The sequence below is a fragment of the Rattus norvegicus genome, chromosome 11, assembly GCF_036323735.1.
Source record: "Rattus norvegicus strain BN/NHsdMcwi chromosome 11, GRCr8, whole genome shotgun sequence".
Classification (NCBI taxonomy): Eukaryota; Metazoa; Chordata; class Mammalia; order Rodentia; family Muridae; genus Rattus; species Rattus norvegicus.
The window spans coordinates 64,293,347-64,300,220 of NC_086029.1; positions in this window are offsets into that span (position 1 = coordinate 64,293,347).

Genomic DNA, 6,874 nt, shown 5'->3' on the forward strand with positions numbered 1-6,874 from the left:
CTAGCTGCCTGGAAGTCAGTATTCTGCTAGCATCCTTCAGATGAAGATGTAGAACTCTCAGCTCAGCCTACACCATGCCTGCCTGAGTGCTGCCATGTTCCCTCCTTCATGATACTGGACTGGACCTCCGAACCTGTAAGCCAGCCCCAATTAAATGTTGTCCTTTATAAGACTTGCCTTGGTCATGGTGCCTGTTCACAGCAACAAAACCCCAAGACATTCTCTAAGCACATTGTTAGCTAAAATGCAGGACATATACACCTTTCTTTCAAAACCTATAAATCTACTATTGGAGTATGTATATAATATTTCCTGAGGAATGCCATGGCAAGAATTAGTAATAATTGTTACAACAGCTATGAGGAACTAATGTCTTTAATATATACTCCTTTGTAGCACTCTCCCCATTAATAATAATATTATTTATTAATTAATTAATCTAACCTCTCAAATCTCTATGTGGCAGATTTTATTTTAGCATTGTGTAAACTTTAGTATTTCTTTGCTTGCTTTCTACCTGAGCTACAGAGATGTTAAACAATTTGCCCCAAGGTCACACAGTGAGTAAGCAGAGATGAGGCTTGAGTTCCATGTAGAGTACACAAGGCAAAGGCATCTTGGTTATTATAGCTGTACACAGATGTAGGACTGAAGACACATTCACACTCTTTATGTGTCTCATGGTCACTTGCAAGCTCAACGGTAAATGTGCTCTGAGAATCACAAGTTTTGTGAGTCATTGGGGTGAGGGATTTATTCTAACAGCAGAAAGCATGGGAAGACAGTTTAATCGTGTTTGTGGCTCAGTAATGATAGATTCTGTAAATTTTGGAGTGGAGAGACAATTAGAAGTGGATTCTTGATTTCAACTCCAGTGTGCTATCTAGTACCACAGATATATCAATTTTAAGATTCAAAAAACAAACAAACAAACAAAAAACAAGGTGTACACAGTAACACACATCTGTAATCTCAGTAAGTTAGGAGGTTGAAGTAAGTGGACCACAATTTAATGAGGCCAGCCTTGATGACGTAGTAAAACCATGTTGTTGTTGCTTTGTTTTTCAAAAGAAAAATTTGAACAAATATTGAAGAATATCAGTAGTTTTTAAAGCACATTAAATACCTGATGTGAGCTGTCTTGCCCCTCAGGTCTCACCATGCTACAAAAGATTCTTAGAAATGAAAGACACTAAACACACACCTCCAGAGAGTATAGGATGCCTTTGTAGCTCGGTCTACAGACACAGGCTACAGAAGGGACAATAGTAATGTTTAAGCTAAATCTACAAGGATAAATAGGGAGATATTAGCAAATTAGGAACATAGGAGTGTGGGGCTGGTCAGAGACTTGGGGCGGGGGAGGAAAAGGCAAATACAGTATCGCCAGGAACCACAATGATGGATTCTGTAAGTTTTGGAGTGGAGAGACAATTAAAGTGAGGGAAACTATGTGGGGCTCATTAAGAGGAAGGAAGAAATGATGAGAGGTTGGAAGGGCCAAGAGGGGAGCAGGGAACAGATCAGACACAGTTATGGAAATTCTATTGAATGTGTCTTCATTCTGGAAATCAGATGTTGAGCAGAAAGGACCCAGGAATGGTCTCTGTGTCTCTTGAAGATTTGGGAAGAAGTGGAGTTTCACCAAAAGGATTATGGAAGGACAAGGTTCATGAAAGAAAGAGTGAATTCAATGAAGACACATCTGATTGTGCCGATTGTTACAACTGTGTCTGGAGGGATGCTGCACTTAGAGATCCATGCTTGAGGACATCTGTATGTGCAATAGACATCATGGGCTAAGAGGAAGCAGATGATTGAATGATGGGTCCTACATTACCTCCTTGGTGGGAAGAACCATCAGATAATCATGAAATAACTACCGTTTGCCTGATCTTTGACCTACACTAAACATCCTACTAAAAGCGACCTTATTTATTCACAGTATTGCTTCTTTCTTACTTTCTAGAGTAGTAACTGAAGCAGTACACCTGCTTAGATGAGGTACAGAGACTGAGGGAGAAGCAGAAAACAAGAGGGTCTTGACAGGGTCAGACAAGAGAAGTGGACTCTGAGAAACTACTCGGCCCCAAGACTACTGAAGACTTTACTGCTGGGGTCAGATCTCACACATCAAAGAGAAGCAAACCCTTCTGTCTCCTTTCAGGAATGTCAAGGGAGATGGCCGTTAGCAAAGGGACACTCTACAAATAAGTCAAAGGGATTTGGATCCCAAGAAGATTGATGAAAGTCAAAATCCTCAGGACCTAGATTCATCTTGCTTTGTTTTTGTTTGAAATAGTTCCCAGCCTAGTAACTAAGGTTGGCTTGGAACCTATGTGGGCTGGAAACTCAGGCTAATTCTCCTATCTCAGCTTCCTCAGTGCTAGGATTACAGTTCTGAGCTGCCATCCCTTGTGTGGTAGTCTGAATGAAACTAGTCCCCATAGACTCATAGGGAATGGCATTATTGCAGGAATGGCCTTCACGGAGGAAGTATGTCACTGGGAGATGGGCTTTGAAGTTTTAGATGCTCAAGCCAGGCCCAGTCCCTCACTCTCTTCCTGCTGTCTTCTGGTACAGGTGTAGAACTCTAAGCAACTTCTCCAGCACCATGTCTGTTTGTGTATCACCGTGCTTCCCACCATGATGACAATGGACTAAACCTCTGAACTGTAAGCCAACCTCGATTAAGTGTATTCCTTTATAAGTGTTGCTGTGGTCCTGGTATCCCTTAATAGCAATAGAAAACCTAACCAAGACACCTGGCTTCTGGGCTTAATCCTTTTAGAGTGGTCCTGCCTCCCTCTCTAGGTAAAAAAGAATTCAACCAGCCAATTACACTTTAGAGTGAACAAGCACATCCTTGTGCTACAAGTGTAACACTCCTCGGAATCAAGAATCCTATTCTTGTGAACAAGTTTGAGAGTGTCCTCATACCTTTGAGAAATCCATGAGGTAGACAGTTTTCCCCCCTCCCCATGTCTTCCTTATTAGAACACTCAGGTATTCCTTAGCCTACCACTCTCATGTTACTGGTCACCTAACACCTGGTTACTGTTATGGCCCTAAACACCTGAGCCCCAGTGTCCCTTAAAAGAATATCAATTCCCATGTGCTATCAGAAGTAGAGGGATAATATGAGAGACGGCTACACTACTCTAGTCTATGCTTCTAGTCTCCAAAATGCTGCAGTATGGGGGCATGATAATTGTATAAAAACCCTGCTGAAGGTTTGTGTATATCTAAAGGGACCTATGTTAAGAGATAGACTTTGTATTTTATATACAGGTATTTTGAGGAAGTCCATTCTCCAAGAATAGCTTACACTGCTTCACAGTCAAGAGCTTCTAAGCAAAAACATTTACACTGCTGAATTTAAACTGTTTGCATAAGGAGATGTTCAGGATAGTAAAGCTTCAAGACATCTCTCTCCCTGGAGATGCTTCAAAGTAGTAAAGATAAAAACCTCCTTTTTCTCTATCCAAAGATTAGATGAAATTTCAGAGTAAAGATGATGTTTTACTCTGTGGGGAGGATGTGCAGATTTCTCCCAGGTCTATATAGATCAGAGTTTCCTAATTAACTGGGCTCTCCAATAATGTTCTCAGCTGCATGCCTGGTTCCCCAACCCTGACTACCAACCTTGTCTTGAGTTCCTGCTGAAAAGTCACCAAATGGCTTTGCCTCTGACCCGAAGGTCTCATGTATTCTGTGTGCATGCATGTGATGTATGTGTATATACATGAAAAGCCACTAACTATATACATACTTCTACATACATATGCACATATATTCATGTATGAATAAAACATGCATTGGTGAATATATACATACATAAACATGCGACTAGCTAACTTTTATGTAAGTGAAAAAAGCTTAGATATTTTACAAAATCTATCTTAGCAGTTTTATATGTAGATCCCTCCTAAGTAAAACTACCTCCTTCTAGAAGGATTATCCTGCCCCACCATCCACAACCTGTTTCTCAGAAAACAGTGTACAGATTTCTAGGGTGATTTAGGATAGATCATGTCACTCCAAGGCCAGTACTACTTCTATTGTACTCTACAAGGAAAGTTACAGATGGTCTCCTCATATACAAGGTCATCCAACAGATTATCATTGGCTCCAAAGTACGCTCTCACATGTTAATAAGTCCCAAGGCCATCATTAAATTTCAGAAATTGCAAGTCCTGAACTTTGGGATAAGACACCTCTCTTATAGCCATAATAACCCTGACTGGTCGGCCATTGTTTCCTCTGAGAACCTGTGTACACAAAGGCACAGACCAGCAGGGCAGTCTTCAGAACCTTTTGTTCCTCATCCAGTTTCAGGCTGTGCTTCAGGGTCTGCAGATGCCAAGGCATGGCTTCACTGAAGAGAAATTGTCACTACGTGGCCTCCTGTTAGCTGACAGAAAAGCAACAGCAGTAGGTTGCGCCTGTACACAAATACTTCCTACCTACAGCCTGCTTTCTTCTCTCCTCACCTAGAACACTCCCTACATGTCAGCAGCTCTTAGTGCTCACATAGAGCCAATCCAATCTAGGAATTTAGGCTCCCTGGCTTTAGAAATCTACACCCTTATTTGTATTCCCTTTCTTGAGCCCTAATTCATTGGAGCCCCTCTTGGTTTTCAGTATTTAAAATAAGACAAAGCGAAACTGAGTATTGCCTTGAAGGACCCTGGCTGGCCACCATTCTCTACATACTTTCTTTCTTGTACTCTAACCTGCAAACGTCATACTCCACTCTCTCCCACCCTACATATTTACAGTTACTCACTTCTTGTAGCAGCCAGGACATGTGTGGGATAGTGGTCGGTAGGAAGACCCAATCTTGACAGAAGGGAGACATTAAATCTCTTCTAGCAAGAACATCCATAGCTTCCTCTGGGATGAACTTGACAGTGACTGCCCAGTAGTTCGTATTACCATTCGCTAATAGGAAAGAATTTGGGTTAATCCTTCTCCTCGTGTCCAGGAAAGAGGAAGAGCTCATCCAGGCCCCATTGTGGGGCACCACCTGCCCACTCATCCAGAGCCATGCAACCACTCAGATCTTGGAGGATCAGTGGCAATTGTGCTGATTTTATGAGTTACAGAAAGTTGCATGGGAGACCAGCAATAGGTTTAATTGGAACAAAGGATATCATCTCATTCTACCTATCTACTCTCTGGAATGTAAGACATCATCCTCTCCTGAGATTGGTGGGTAAAAAAGAAACTCATTTTCTTGGCAGGTGAGATGGCTTTGTGGGTGAAGGCCCTTACTGCCAAGCTCTATACCCAGAACCCAATTATAGGAGCAGAGAACCATTGTTACAGCTTGTTCTCAGACCACCACATGCATACTGTGGCATGTGCACCTACATGCATTCAACACACACACACACACACACATGCACACACACATGTACACACACAGACACACACACACAGACACACACACATACACACACACACAATGCAAAGAAGTTTTTGTTTGTCTGTATGTTTTAAAGGAAAACATGTTCTCCAAAGACTGGGTAGAGAGCCTAGCTTCTTTTGGGACTTTTCCATGTTTCCTTTCTGATCTCCTACAGTCAGGGGCTTTCTACATGTGTTGAATGATAGCAAGATGATATGGGGAGATGATTCTGGACCAGAAGAAGGTCTCTGGGCCAGTGTTAAGTTACCTGTGAAGGCTCCCTCACCACCAGCAACTTTTAGAATGGAAGAAACAGCAGTTGTCTCTAAGAACTGAAGCTGTTTCTCCTGGTGATGCTCTCGCTTCTAGAAGTCACAGCACTTACCTTGAAAGCTGACATGGAGGGACTTCAGAGGCATTTCTAAAGCAAAGGCTGGGACTATGAAGATGGCTAAGTTGAGAAATGTCTATAGTAATACAAGCCATGAGGGCCTGAGTTTAGAACCCCAAACATACATGAAAGGCTGGGCACAACTGCTCTTGCTTACCCACCACAACTTACTGGTTAAGACCCTGTTGTCAAAGATACTTCCCATAGTGTTGACAAGAAAATAGTGTTCACACAGGAAAATCAAACTGATGTTGTCCAGGACGCTTTTCCCTGACTGACTGGATTTCATAGTAGCAGAAGGTGTTATATATAGGAGAAAAGTCATCAACTGTTACCCAGCTGTGAACCCCGTGAACTATAGCAATGGCTAGCAGGGCAAGATATACCCATGTTTGAAGAAGTGACATGAAGGTTATGGGACTCACCAAATGCTTATAGGGTTGAATTAAAGGCCCACTCTGCAGACTGAATCACATTCCTGACCCTTTAAAACTGATCAAGAACCAATGTTTGGAGGAGCTCACAGGCCCCCTACGTACTACTCTTTTGCTAAATTAGCTGTTCTCTACATGTGTGCCTCTATACCCATCTAGTAACGTAGCTGTCAGAGAAGTTTCTTCGTGCAGCGTATGGGGCTTATCATAGAAACTCACAGCTGACTACAGTGTAGCGCCTGTCATTGGTGTGCTCATCCACAAATGGGACATCTATATCAACCCTCCTCCGAGTCTCAGGAGCCATTCGTCAAGAGGGGCAGAAAGAGTGTAACAGTCAGAGGTGGGGGAGGACCAGAGAAGAGGGGTCTTCTGGGCATGGCAGGAAGGCTGCAATCACTAGCTGAGGGAAATTGTGGCTGCCCTCACAGGATCTGCACACAGTCAAGCTAGCAACAGTTTTGCAGGGAGTGGGAATGGACTCATGAGCCCCCACCACTAGCCGGAAGACTCTGGGCAGATGAATAATTTGAGGGGATGGAGAATTTGTTTCCTTTAGTGCTGTGAACCCTAAATGCTCCATGGATGATCCCACAGCCATGACTAGACAGGCAGCACAAACTGGGCCATGAAAAA